This window comes from Chlorocebus sabaeus, chromosome 8 (genome assembly GCF_047675955.1).
Source record: "Chlorocebus sabaeus isolate Y175 chromosome 8, mChlSab1.0.hap1, whole genome shotgun sequence".
NCBI lineage: Eukaryota > Metazoa > Chordata > Mammalia > Primates > Cercopithecidae > Chlorocebus > Chlorocebus sabaeus.
This window is the reverse complement of record NC_132911.1, coordinates 97,695,128-97,709,186: the sequence shown is the minus strand read 5'-3', so window position 1 is coordinate 97,709,186 and position 14,059 is coordinate 97,695,128. Positions and strand designations below refer to the sequence as shown.

The 14,059-nt window shown below is 41.5% G+C and overlaps 1 pseudogene; it reads left to right on the top strand.

Moving 5' to 3' along the window:
• The first annotated feature begins 9,942 nt into the window (after nucleotides 1-9,942).
• LOC119624893 (proteasome subunit alpha type-2-like) lies at nucleotides 9,943-13,535 on the top strand (annotated as a pseudogene).
• Nucleotides 13,536-14,059: the final 524 nt, after the last annotated feature.

Genomic DNA, 14,059 nt, shown 5'->3' with positions numbered 1-14,059 from the left:
AACAAAATTAGATGGGTGTGGTGGTGGGCACATGTAATTCCAGCTACTCGGGAAGCTGAGGCAGGAGAATCACTTGAACCTGGGAGGCAGAGGTTGTAGCAAGCCAAGATCACATCATTGCACTCCAGCCTGGGCAACAAGAGCAAAACTCCATCTAAAAAAAAAAAAAAAAAAAAAAAAAAAAAAAAAAAAAAAATCCACAAACATGAGGAAAAACCAGCGCAAAAATACTGAAAATTCCAAAAATCAGAATACCTCTTCTCCAAAGAATCACAACTCCTCGCCAGCAAGGGAACAAAACTGGACGGAGAATGAGTTTGACAAACTGACAGAAATAAGCTTCAGAAAGTGGGTAACAACAAACTTCTCCAAGCTACAGGAGCATATTGTACCCCAATGCAAGGAAGCTAAGAATCTTGATAGAAGGTTACAGGAACTGCTAACTAGAATAACCAGTTTAGAGAAAAACATAAATAACCTGAAGGAGCTGAAAAACACAAAGCGAAAACTTTGTGAAGCATGCACAAATATCAATAGCCGAATCAATCAAGTGGAAGAAAAGATAACAGAGCTTGAAATCAACTTGATGAAATAAAGCATGAAGAGAACATCAGAGAAAAAAGAATGAAAAGGAATGAACTTCTCCAAGAAATATGGGACTATAAAAGACCAAACCTACGTTTGATTGGTATACCTGAAAGTGGCAGGGAGAATGGAACCAAGTTGGAAAACACACTTCAGGATATTATCCAGGAGAACTTTCCCAACCTAGCAAGACAGGCCAACATTCAAATTCAGGAAATACAGAAAACACCACTAAGATATTCCTCAATAAGATCAACCCCAAGACGCATAATCATCAGATTCACCAAGGTTGAAATGAAGGAAAAAAATGTTAAGAGCAGCCAGAGAGAAAGTTCAGGTTACCCACAAAGGGAAGGTCATCAGACTAACAGTAGATCTCTCTGCAGAAACCCCACAAGCCAGAAGACAGTGGGGGCCAATATTCAACATTCTTAAAGAAAAGAATTTTCAACCCAGAATTTTACATCCGGTCAAACTAAGCTTCATAAGTGAAGGATAAATAAAATCCTTTACAGACAAGCAAATGCTGAGGGATTTTGTCATCATCAAGCCTGCCTTACAAGAGCTCCTGAAGGGAGTACTAAATACAGAAAGGAAAAACTGGTAGCAGCCACTGCAAAAACACCAAAATGTAAAGACCATCGACACCATGAAGAAACTGCATCAACTAAAGTTCAAAGTAACCAGCTAGCATCATAAAGACAGAATCAAATTCACACATAACAATATTAACCTTAAATGTAAATAGGCTAAATGCCCCAATTAAAAGACACAGACTGGCAAATTGGATTAACAGTAAACACCCGTCAGTGTGCTTTATTCAGGAGACCCATCTCACGTGCAAAGACACGCATAGGCTCAAAATAAAGGTATGGAGGAAGACTTACCAAGTAAATGGAAAGCAAAAAAAAAAAAAAAAAAAAAAAGCAGGGGTTGCAATCCTCTTCTCTGATAAAACAGACTTTAAAGCAACAAAGATGAAAAGAGACAAAGAAGGCCATTACATAATGGTAAAGGGATCAATGCAACAAGAACTAACTATCCTAAATATACACGTACCCAATACAGGAGCACCCAGATTTATAAAGCAAGTTCTTAGAGACCTACAAAGAGATTTAGACTCCCACATAATAATAGTGGGAGACTTTAACACCCCACTGTCAATAGTAAACAGATCAACGAGACAGAAAATTAACACAGATATTCAGGACTTCAACTCAACTCTGGACCAAGCAGACCTAACAGACATCTACAGAACTCTCCACCCCAAATCAACACAATATACATTCTTCTCAGCACCACATCGCACTTATTCTAAAACTGACCACATAATTGGAAGTAAAACACTCCTCAGCAAATGGAAAAGAATGGAAATCTTAACAAACAGTCTCTCTGACCACAGTGCAATCAAATTAGAACTCGGAATTAGGAAATTCACTCAAAACTGCACAATTACATGGAAACTGAACAACCCGCTCCTGAATAACTACTGGGCAAATAACAAAATGAAGGCAGGAATAAAGAAGTTCTTTGAAACCAGTGAGAACAAAGAGACAATGTACCAGAATCTCTGGAACACAGCTAAAACAGTGTTAAGAGGGAAATTTATAGCACTAAATGCCCACATGAGAAAGTGGGAAAGATCTAAAATCGACACCCTAACATCACAATTAAAAGAACTAGAAAAGCAAGAGCAAATAAATTCAAAAGCTAGCAGAAGACAAGACATAACTAAGATCAGAGCAGAACTGAAGGAGAGAGAGACATGAAAAGCCCTTCAAAAAAATCCGTGAATCCAGGAGCTGGTTTTTTGAAAAGATTAACAAAATAGACCACTAGCCAGACTAATGAAGAAGAAAAGAAAGAAGAATCAAATAGACACAATAAAAAATAATAAAGGGGATATCACCACTGATCCCAGAGAAATACAAACTATCATCAGAGAATACTATAAACACCTCTATGCAAATAAACTAGAAAATCTAGAAGAATGGATAAATTCCTGGACACATACAACCTCCCAAGACTAAACCAGGAATAAGTCAAATCCCTGAATAGACCAATAAAAAGTTCTGAAATTGAGGTAGTATTTAATAGTCTACCGACCAAAAAAAGCCCAGGATCAGACAGATTTACAACCGAATTATACCAGAGGTACAAATATGAGCTGGTACCATTCCTTCTGAAACTATTCCAAACAACAGAAAAAGAGGGACTCCTCCCTAACTCATTTTACGAGGCCAGCATCATCCTGATACTGAAACCTGCCAGAGACACAACAAAAAAAGAAATTTTCAGGCCAAAATCCCTGATGAACATTGATGCAAAAATTCTCAATAAAATACTGGCAAACTGAATCCAATAGCACATCAAAAAGTTTATCCACCATGATCAAGTCAGCTTCATCCCTGGGATGCAAGGCTGGTTCAACATATGCAAATCAGTAAATATAATCCATCACATAAACAGAACCAATGACAAAAACCTCATGATTATCTCAATAGATATAGAAAAGACCTTCAACAAAATTCAACATCATTTCATGCTAAAAACACTCTATAAACTAGGTATTGATGGAACGTATCTCAAAATAATAAGAGCTATTTATGACAAACTCACAACCAATATCACACTGAATGGGCAAAAGCTGGAAGCATTCCCTTTGAAAACCAGCACAAGACAAGGATGCCCTCTCTCATCACTCCAGTTCAAAATAGTATTGGAAGTTCTGTCCAGGGCAATCAGGCAATAGAAATAAATAAAGGGTATTCAAATAGGAAGACAGGAAGTCAAATTTCTGTGTTTGTAGACGACATGATTGTATAGTTAGAAAACCCCATCGTCTTAACCCCAAATCTCCTTAAGTATCCCGGCCCGCGGGATCGTCGAAGCAGGCCCTGGAGGAGGGAGTGGGAATTTGGGGAACAAGAGACACGAGAAATGGAGACAAGACAGTGCTCTGATCAAGTCTCGTTTAATGGCAGTAATGCAGTGCCTTATATACACTTGGAGAGGAAGGGGTTGGGCCAAGGCAGAAATGATCTCATTTCAGAGGGCGCGGCCAGGCAGGTTTCGGTTTCAAGGTCGGTAGTCATGTTGCGCCTGCGCTAGGAAGTAACCATTTTGCTACGAAGTAACAATTTTCGCGCGCGCGGGAAAGATGGGTGAAGAAGAAGCAGGAAGAGCGCCATCTTGTGTGAGGTATTTAATACAGGGAAAAAGACAAATCTGGGAAGGAGGTGAGAGGTGGAAATGAATAGAGCTCAGGCGTCTAATCGTCAATAATTACTCGCTATGGCCGGGGCGCGCAGCTCCGGACACTTAAGCTGATAAGCAATTTCAGTAAAGTCTCAGGATACAAAATCAAGTGCAAAAATCACAAACATTCCTATACACCAACAACAGACAAACAGAGAGCCAAATCCTGAGTGAACTCCCATTCACAATTGCTACAAAGAGAATAAATTACCTAGGAATACAACTTACAAGGGACATGAAGGACCTCTTCAAGGAGAACTACAAACCACTGCTCAAGGAAATAAGAGAGGACACAAACAAATGGGGATAGAAAGAATCAATATTGTGAAAATGGTCATACTGCCCAAAGTAATTTTTTTTTTTTTTTTTTTTTGAGATGGAGTTTTGCTCTTGTTACCCAGGCTGGAGTGCAATGGTGCAATCTTGGCTCACTGCAACCTCTGCCTCCCAGGTTCAAGCAATTCTCCTGCCTCAGCCTCCTGAGTAGTTGGGATTACAGGCATGCACCACCACACCTGACTAATTTTGTATTTTTAATAGAGACAGGGTTTCTCCATGTTGGTCAGGCTGGTCTCAAACTCCCAATCTCAGGTGATCTGCCTGCCTTGGCTTCCCAAAGTGCTGGGATTACAGGCATAAGCCACGGTGCCTGGCCCTGTCCAAAGTAATTTGTAGATGCATTGCTATTTTCATCAAGCTGCCATGACTTTCTTCACAGAATTAGAAAAAAAAAAACTGTAAATTTCATATGAAACCAAAAAAGAGCCCACATTGCCAAGACAATCCTAAGCCAAAAGACCAAAGCTGGAGGCATCACGCTACCTGACTTCAAACTATAATACAAGTCTACAGTAACCAAAACAGCATGGTACTGGTACCAAAACAGATATATAGACCAATGGAACAGAACAGAGGCCTTAGAAATAACACCACACATCTACGACCATCTAATCTTTGACAAACCTGACAAAAACAAGAAAGGGGGAAGGATTCCCTATTTAATAAATGGTGTTGGGAAAATTGGCTAACCATATGCAGAAAACTGAAGCTGGACCCCTTCGTTACACCTTATACAAAAATCAACTCCAGATGGATTAAAGACTTAAACATAAGACTTAAAACCATAAAAACCCTAGAAGAAAACCTGGGCAATACCATTCAGGACATAGGCATGGGCAAAGACTTTATGACTAAAACACCAAAAGCAATTGCAGCAAAACCCAAAATTGACAAGTAGAATCAAATTAAACTAAAGAGCTTCTGCACAGCAAAGAAACTATCATCAGAGTAAACAGTCAACCTACAGAATGGGAGAAAATTTTTGCAATATACCCATCTGACAAAGGGCTAATATCCAGAATCTACAAGGAACTTAAACAAATTTACCAGGAAAAAAAAAAAAAAAATTCCATCAAAAAGTGGGTAAAGGATCTGAACAGACACTTCTCAAAAGAAGACACTTATGGCCAGGCGTAGTGGTTCAAGCTTGTAATCCCAGCACTTTGGGAGGCCGAGACAGGCAGATCATGAGGTCAGGAGATCGAGACCATGCTGGCTAACCCGGTGAAACCCTGTCTCTACTAAAAAATTTTTTAAAAAACTAGCTGGACGAGGTGGCGGGCACCTGTAGTTCCAGCTACTCGGGAGGCTGAGGCAGGAGAATGGCGTAAACCCGGGAAGCGGAGCTTGCAGTGAGCTGAGATCCGGCCACTGCACTCTAGCCTGGGCGACAGAGCAAGACTCGGTCTCAAAAACAAACAAACAAAAAGACATTTATGCAGCCAACAAACATGTGAAAAAAAGCTCATCACCGCTGATCATTAGAGAAATGCAAATCAAAACCACAATGAGATACCATCTCACACCTGTTAGAATGGCGATCATTAAAAAATCAGGAAACAACAGATGCTAGAGAGGACGTGGAGGAATAGGAACGCTTTTATACTGTTGGTGGGAGTGTAAATTAGTTCAACCATTGTGGAAGACAGTGTGGCGATTTCTCAAGGATCTAGAACCAGAAATACCATTTGACCCAGCAATCCCATTCCTGGGTATATATCCAAAGGATTATAAATCATTCTACTATAAAGACACATGTACATGTGTATTTATTGCAGCACTATTCACAATAGCAAAGACTTGGAACCAACCCAAATGCCCATCAATGATAGACTTGATTAAGAAAATGTGGCACGTATATACCATGAAATATTACTCAGCCATAAAAAACAACGAGTTCATGTCCTTTGCAGGGACATGGATGAAGCTGGAAACCATCATTCTCATCAAACTAACACAGAAACAGAAAACCAAACACTGCATGCTGTCACTCATAAGTGGGAGTTAAACAATGAGAACACATGGACACAGGGAGGGGAACATCACACACCAGGGCCTATCAGAAGGTCGGGGGCTAGGGGAAGGATAGCATTAGGAGAAATACCTAATGTAGATGACAGGTTGATGGGTACAGCAAACCACCATGGTATATGTATATCTATGTAACAAATCTGAACGTTCTACACATGTATCCCAGAACTTAAAGCATAATAATAATAAGTTCTATAATTGATATGCAGACATTAATATCATCAAATTCAATACGTACAAAGTATCAAACAACAATACAGGATCTTGTAACCTCTCTGCAGGAAGATATTCTAATGTAACATAGAATTGCTTGAAAAGAAAAAAAAACTTCATGAGATAGATGAGTCCTTAAGTGTGTCAAGAAGGGAGTACGAGGAAACTAATTAATGTTGCTCCTGTCATATCAGCAGCATTGAGAGAAAGACATAATTCAAAAGAAATCATTGGCCAGGCTCAGTGGCTCATGCCTGTAATCCCAGTGTTTTGGGAGGTTGAGGCAGAAAGATCACTTGAGAACAGGAGTTCAAGACCAGCCTGGGCAACACAGGGAGACCCTGCCTGTACAAATTTTTTATTTTAATTAGCTAGTCATGGTGGTGTGTGCCTGTAGTCCCAGCTACTCGGGAGGCTGGGCAAGAGGATCACTTGAACCCAGGAGTAGAGGCTACAGTGAGCTATGATTGTGCTACTGCACTCCAGCCTAGGTGACCAAGAGAGACTCTGTCGATATCTAATAAATACAAGTCATTTATCAGATATATGACTTATAAATATCAATTCTGTGGATGTCAAATTAGAAATATTTTATCCAATCTAAGGATGTCCATTGAAGCCCAAAATTTTAATACTGATGAAGTCCAATTTTTCATTTACTTTGTCACTTGTACTTCTGGCATCAATCTAAGAAGGCTTAGCATAATGCAAGGTCACAAAGATTTACTCCTATATTTTCTTCTAAGAATTTTATAGTTTTATCTTTCACATTTAGTTCCATGATTCATACTGAGTCCATTTCTGTTTATGAAGGAAGGAAGGATCCAACTTCATTGTATTGCATGAGGCTTTAGAGTTGTACCAGCACAATTTGTTGAAAAGACTGCCTTTCCCCCAACTGAACTGTTTTGGCACCTTTGCTAAAAATCAACTGACTATACATATGAGAGTTTATTTCTGGACTCTCATTTAAATTCTATTGATCTGTATGTCTATCCCTACGCCAGTATCACACAGTCTTGCTTACTACAGCTTTGTATTAAGTTTTGAAATAGGGGTGTGAGTCCTCCAAATGTATTATTCTCTTGCCGGGTTGTTTTTCAAGATTAATGTTTTACATCAAATTTGGGATCTTTTAAGCCATAAGTTTTTAAATGTGTTCTTTCTATTGCTTTCTCTCTCTCTCTCTCCTCTTATTCTGGTACTCCAATTATGCATATTTTGGTGCATTTAATGATGTCCAATATTTCTCTAATAATCTGTTCATTTTCATTATTTTCATTTTTTTTTCCTATCCATTTTTCAGGCTGCCTTATCTCTATTGATCTATCTTCAAGTTTGTTGATTATTTGTTCTGCCAAATCTACTCCGGAGGCCCTCTGATAAATTTTTTCAACCTGGGGTTTTACATTGCAACTCTAGAATTTTCATTTGGTTCATTATTTACATACAAACATACATACATATATGTATATGTACATATATACACATTTATGTAAATACATAAACTGATATTACATATATACATCTTTGCATATGCTGTGCATGTGTAATATAAATTTATGTATTTAAATATATGTGTGTGTGTATATATGTATACACATATGCATGTAAAGAACCAAATGAAAATTCTTGAATTAAAATGTAAAACGATTAAATTATTGGTTGATATATATATATCTTTATTGATAGTCTCTATTTGGTGAGATTATCATCATATTATTATTTACTTCTTTAAGCATAGTTTCCTTTAGTTCTTTGACCATATTTATAATAACTAGTGTGAAGTCTTTGTCAAGTCTGACATATGGGCCTTCTCAGAGGCAGTTTTGGTTGTCTGCTTTTTTTCCCTCTCTGTGTGTGAGTCACAGTTTCCTGATTCTTTGTATATCTTGCAATTTTTTGTTGAAAACTAGACAACTGAATAATATATTTTAAGAATGCTATATACTGATTCTTCCCTACAAACCTATAGAGGTACTTTTTGTTGTCTGCTTACTTTTTAGTGACATGTCAGGGCTATTTCAGGAAAGTCTATTTTCTCCACAGTGAAGCCTCTGAAGTTGATCTTCAGAGGACATGGTCTTGGACAGTTGCACAGTCAACCCAGAAGTGACAGTGATTTTAGCAGGGCTTTCTTTGTGTCTTTCCCTCATCTCTCTGTTAAGCTGTCTGCCTCCGTTGTTATCACATCCAGCTGTTAGGCTCCACTAATTGCATCTTGATTGCTCTATTGTTTTTGATAATATCCTGGATGTCCTGCAGCATAAATTACTCTACAGTTGGATCCAATTAAATCTGGGCCCATTTGCAGGAGTAGTTTTTGAGGTTAGTCTTTGGGGTTTGTTCCAACCCCAGGAAGGATCTTCTTAGCTTTCTCCCCCACCCCTCACTTGTCTCTTTGGTAAATCAGCTGACCTGTGTTAGCTCATAGCTCACCTGGGGCTACCAACCTCCTCTTAATTGCTTATCACCTTAACTTCCATTGTTTTCCAGAGAGACCTCAGGCATCAAGGTCCTCACATTTTGCTTAAGATAAAGTCTATTTATTTAGAGATCGCTCAGAGCTCATGCTCTCTTATTTATTTATTTAGAGTCCAGGTCTTACTTTGTCACCTAGGATGGGGTGCAGTGGTGTGATTTCAATTCACTGCAGCTTTGACCTCCTGGGCTCAAGCAATCCTCCCACCTCAGCCCCTCAAGTAGCTGGGACTACAGGCACACACCACCACACCCGGCTAAATTTTTTTGTATTTTTTGTAGAGGCAGGGTTTTGCCATGCTGCCCAGGCTGGGCTTGAACTCCTAAGCTCAAGCGATCTGCCTGCTTCAGCCTCCCAAAGTGCTAGGAGTGCTGGCACAAGACATCATGCCCAGCCAGAGCTCTCTCTTCTTATGGCCTGCTCTCCCTGGGCCCCTAAAAGCAAGCCAGGGCAAAAGCAACTGTGGCCTAGTGTTTTCAACCTGTCATGTCTAGGGTAGCAATAGAGAGCTGAGTGAAGGACAGGAGTCCCCAGCTCTTTGGCTGTACTCACTGAGAATTTAGCCTCTGCCACACGGAGAAGGGGACGAGAGAAATGCTGGCAGCCTGAACTCTCGGGAGCTGAGGCGATGGGAGGTGACTCCATATTCTTGGCCACCCAAGCTGCAGTGGATCTTCCATCACATGGAGTTTGAGGGTAGCGGGAGGCAGGGAGCAGATCAAGTGTCGCAGATTCTCACGGTCCAAAATTTAGGAGATTTACTTGAATAAACATTTATTCATTTGCTGTATGTCCTCTGGACAATCTCCAGGGACTCTAAGTGTTGGGGTTTTTTTCCTAATAATTTTCACCAATTACTGATGTTTCATCGGGAAGTAGGTCCGAGAAACTTCTCACATTGTCATTCTGGAATTGGATCTCCAGTACTTGTGTTTGGTATTTTGCACAGAGGCACAGAAGGAAAACACAGTTAAAGTCAGGTTAGGAGCCAGAGAAGAAAAGTGAGGGGATGTGCTTTGGCTCTCCAGGTAAAGATGGCAGAGCACAGGTACAGCTTCTTGCTGACTACACTCAGCCCATCTTGTACACTTGTCCAGACTGAATATGCTTTAGCTGCTGTAGTGGGAGGAGCCCCTTCAGTGGGAATTAAAGCTGCAAATGGTGTAGTATTAGCACTGAGAAGAAACAGAAATCCATTCTGTATGATGAGCAAAGTGCACACAAAGTAGAACCCATTACCAAGCTTAGCGGGTTGGTGTACAGTGGCACGGATCCAGATCAGAGTGCTTGTGCATAGAATTCAAAAACTAGCTCAGCAACACTATATCTGCGTACCAATAATAATGACCGGAAGCAGCCAAATGCCTAGGCAGATAGGGGCAGGTCCCCAGTGAAACCCCATCTTCAAGCCAAAAACAGCCTGAAGGTTGACAGACCAGACTGCTGGTCCCAGACGAAACCCACAACTCAGAGTAAAAACTTCTGTTCTTGTTTGCCTGCGCTTTCCCAATTGATTCTTTCTGAATAATGTCTTTTAGCCAATCGAATGTTGCCTTTTCCAATACTACCTATGGCCTGCCCCACCCCTATTCTGAACTCATAAAAAGCCTTGGACCTGGCCATGTGGGGAGGAGAGAACCACCCGACTGCAGGGTTGGGGGACCACCCACTGCATCTCCTCTCCACTGAGAGCTGTTCAGTTGCTCAATATAATGATTCTCCCCTCTCCTTGGGCACAGTACAAAAGCTCAGGAACTGCCAAATGCAGGTACAAGCTATAACACAGGCGAGCTGGGGCATGCCAGCGTGGCTGAGCAAAGCCCGGGTGGGGCATCACCAGCCAGGGGTTCCTGGCTTGCAAAGTGACTAAAAAGAAAAATCCTACATCATTTTGGGGAATCACCCAGGATACCTGAAGGGTGAGTAAATGCGGATGTAGACACTTCACTTTTTTCCAAGGCTTCTTGTACTAAGACTCTTTTCTGAAGGCAGATGAAGCACCAAACCTCCGGTGAGCCAATTAAGAGCAATGGCACAACTAAGAGGACAGGATGCTGGAGAGGACCCCAACACCCCCACCTCCATCATCTCTGGGGTTGGGAATGTCGGCCTCGTTCCAATCCAGTCTTTCCTACAGCATTTTCCTTCTTTTTTTCACAGCTGTCATGGCACTATCTCCCTTACAATGTTAAGGGTGTTGTTGCAAACTACAGAGATATTACTGGGTAGAAAGAGCATTTGGCCCAGCCATCAGATATGCAATTGAGAACAAGGCAGTTTCTGTCTATCCTTAGAGGCAAAGAGGAAGCACAGATTAAGAGTTTGTCTCCCTTTTGGAGGAACCCAATTGCATAGATCAAGAGGCTTTTTACCCCAGGCACCTTCCCCACCCTGCACTTTTTCTTTTCTCCACCATGTCAGGAGTTAACACAGTCCTGCAAATACAGGGAGCTTTTTCTATGCTAGAGGATTTTTTTCCTTTTGAAAGGCATCTTACTAGGCCAGGACCCCAATTCTCCCTTTCACTCCCTTGTTTGAGGAGGACCCAGTTCCAGGTTTCACCTTAGCATTGGGCTTACGATAAGGAAGCAGTGAAGGAGCAGCCCTGCTGGCTGCTGGCTGCAGTCTGGCGAAGGCCACCTAGGACTTAACTTAATGCGTCCATGAACCCTCCTGAGGCGAACTTGCCCCAAACTCAATTTGGAGCTTCCGGTTGAATTCCTAGAAAGGAAAACTACATCAGAGGGATCCAAAGGCAGGCAATAACAGAAGTCGAGGGGCACAGCGCAGGTGAGCATGACTAATTCCTGCTGGTTAGCTCCCCCCACCCATTTCATGGATAAAGGTCATGCTAGCATCTGTGGAATAGATGAGGTTACCAAGATGAGGGAGGACAGGACAGGGTATAGGTGAATGCAGATAATTCCTATCCTCTAGGCTTTCCTGTTAACATGGGTGAAAGCCGCATTGGTACCCAAGGGTGGCACCCTGCTGAGGTCACCAGGGCCTGGGGATACAAACCCCAGTAAAACCCCATCTTCAAGCCAAAAACAGCCTGAAGACCAGACTGCTGGCCCTGGATTAAACCTGAGACTGAGTGAGAACTTCTGTTCCTGTTTGCCTACCCTTTCCCAATTGATTCTTTCTGAATAATGCCTTTTAACCAATTGAATGTTGCTTTTTCCAATACTACCTATAGTATGCCCCACCCCTATTCCGAGCCCACAAAAAGCCCTGGACCCAGCCATGCAGGGAGGAGAGAACCACCTGACTGTGAGGTGGGAGACCACCGCCCAGCATCCTCTCTCCACTGGGAGCTGTTCCACCACTCAATAAAATTTTTTTCCACCCTCCTCACCCTTCAATATCAGCATCTCCTATTCTTCTTGGGAGCAGTACAAGAGCTCGAGAACTGCTGAACACAGGTACAAGCTGTAACACAGGCAAGCTGGGACGCACCAGTGTGGCCGAGTGAGGGCCGGGAGGGGTGTCACCAGCTGAGGATCCCCTGGCCTGCAAAGTGACCAAGAAGAAAAATCCTACATCACCAAGAACCCATTCCCATAGCTTGGCTGGTACAGAGTATAATCTCTGTAACCCAAGAATACACTCAGTCAAGTGGTGTTTGTCCATTTGGAGTTGATTTATCTGTAGTTGGAAGGAGGGATGACCATGTTTATTTCAGTCAGATCCATCCAGAGCTTACTTTGCTGGAAAACAACAGCAAAGAACTATGTGAAGGGGAAAATGCTGAGAAAAGATACAATGAAGATCTGGAGCTTGAAGATGCATTCATACAGCTGTAAACCAAAAATCAAAATTTGAGGCCTCCCCAGCCATCTGAATGGACTTCTTCCTCTGTCAGGGCACCCCTAACCTGAAAGACTGCTTCAGGCCATGATGGAAAGTCAGTTGAACAGGCCTCATTACACCTCTGTGGCATTAACATCAACACAGACCCTAAGTTTGATAAGAAGCATTTAGAGTCTATTCTTTCTGAAGCCTACTGCCTGGAGGCTTCATCTGCATGATACAACTTTGGTCTCCACAACCTCTTCTACAACCCAGACACTTCTGTTTCTATTGATCCCAGGTCTTTAGATAAACTCAACCAATTGTCAACCAGAAAAATTTAAACCTACCTATAACTGGAAGCCCATAACCCTAACCTTCAAGTTGTCCTGCCTTTCTGGACCAAATCAAAGTATTTCTTAAAGGTATTTGACTGAAGTCTCATGTCTCCCTAAAATGTATAAATTAAGCTGCACCCTGGGTACATATTCTCAGGACCTCCTAGGGCTGTGTCATGGATCCTGGTCACTCAGAATAAATCTCAGACTAAATCTCAGAACAAATCTCTTCAAATATTTTACTATTTTACTGTTTGATTCTTTTTGCCAACACAGCCATCTTAACCCTCAAGGAAAGCTCTGAAGGCCAAATGACAGAGGATAACATAGAAGTTGGAATCGGCAATGAAGCTGATTTGGGAGGATTACTCCAACTGAAGTTAAGGATTACATGGCTGCCACAGCATAATAATGAAATGACTGAACAATCTGGAATTTCAGATAATCTATCTACTTAAACATGTTTATGGCCAGACGCAGTGGCTCATGCCTGTAATCCCAGCACTTTTGGAGGCCAAGGCGGGTGGATCACCTGAGGTCAAGAGTTTGAGACCAGCCTGACCAGCATGGTGAAACCCTGTCTCTACTAAAAATACAAAAATTAGCTGGGCTTAGTGGCAGACGCTTGTAATCCCAGCTACTTTGGAGGCTGAGGCAGGAGAATTGCTTGAACCCAGGAGGCGGAGGTTGCAGTGAGCCAAGATCACGCCATTGTACTGCAGTCTGGGCGACAGTGAGACTCCGTCTCAAAAAAAACAAAAACAAAAAACATGTTTAAAATATGTTTTGTTTTTCAGACTTTTTGGAAACTTATTTCTACGTGGTTTAAATGGACTAATGTTTTTAAAATGACACTTGTAAGTCATAATAAACTATAAATCCCTCCCCAACAAAAAACAAAGAAGAACCTGGCAGCCCAAATGAATCTGTTGGTCATGGTTACTTACCTCTGGGGGACTTTGTGGTTCAACTCACTCTGGAATTAGATCACTTCTTGGCTGAACTTGCACTGACAAAGCTG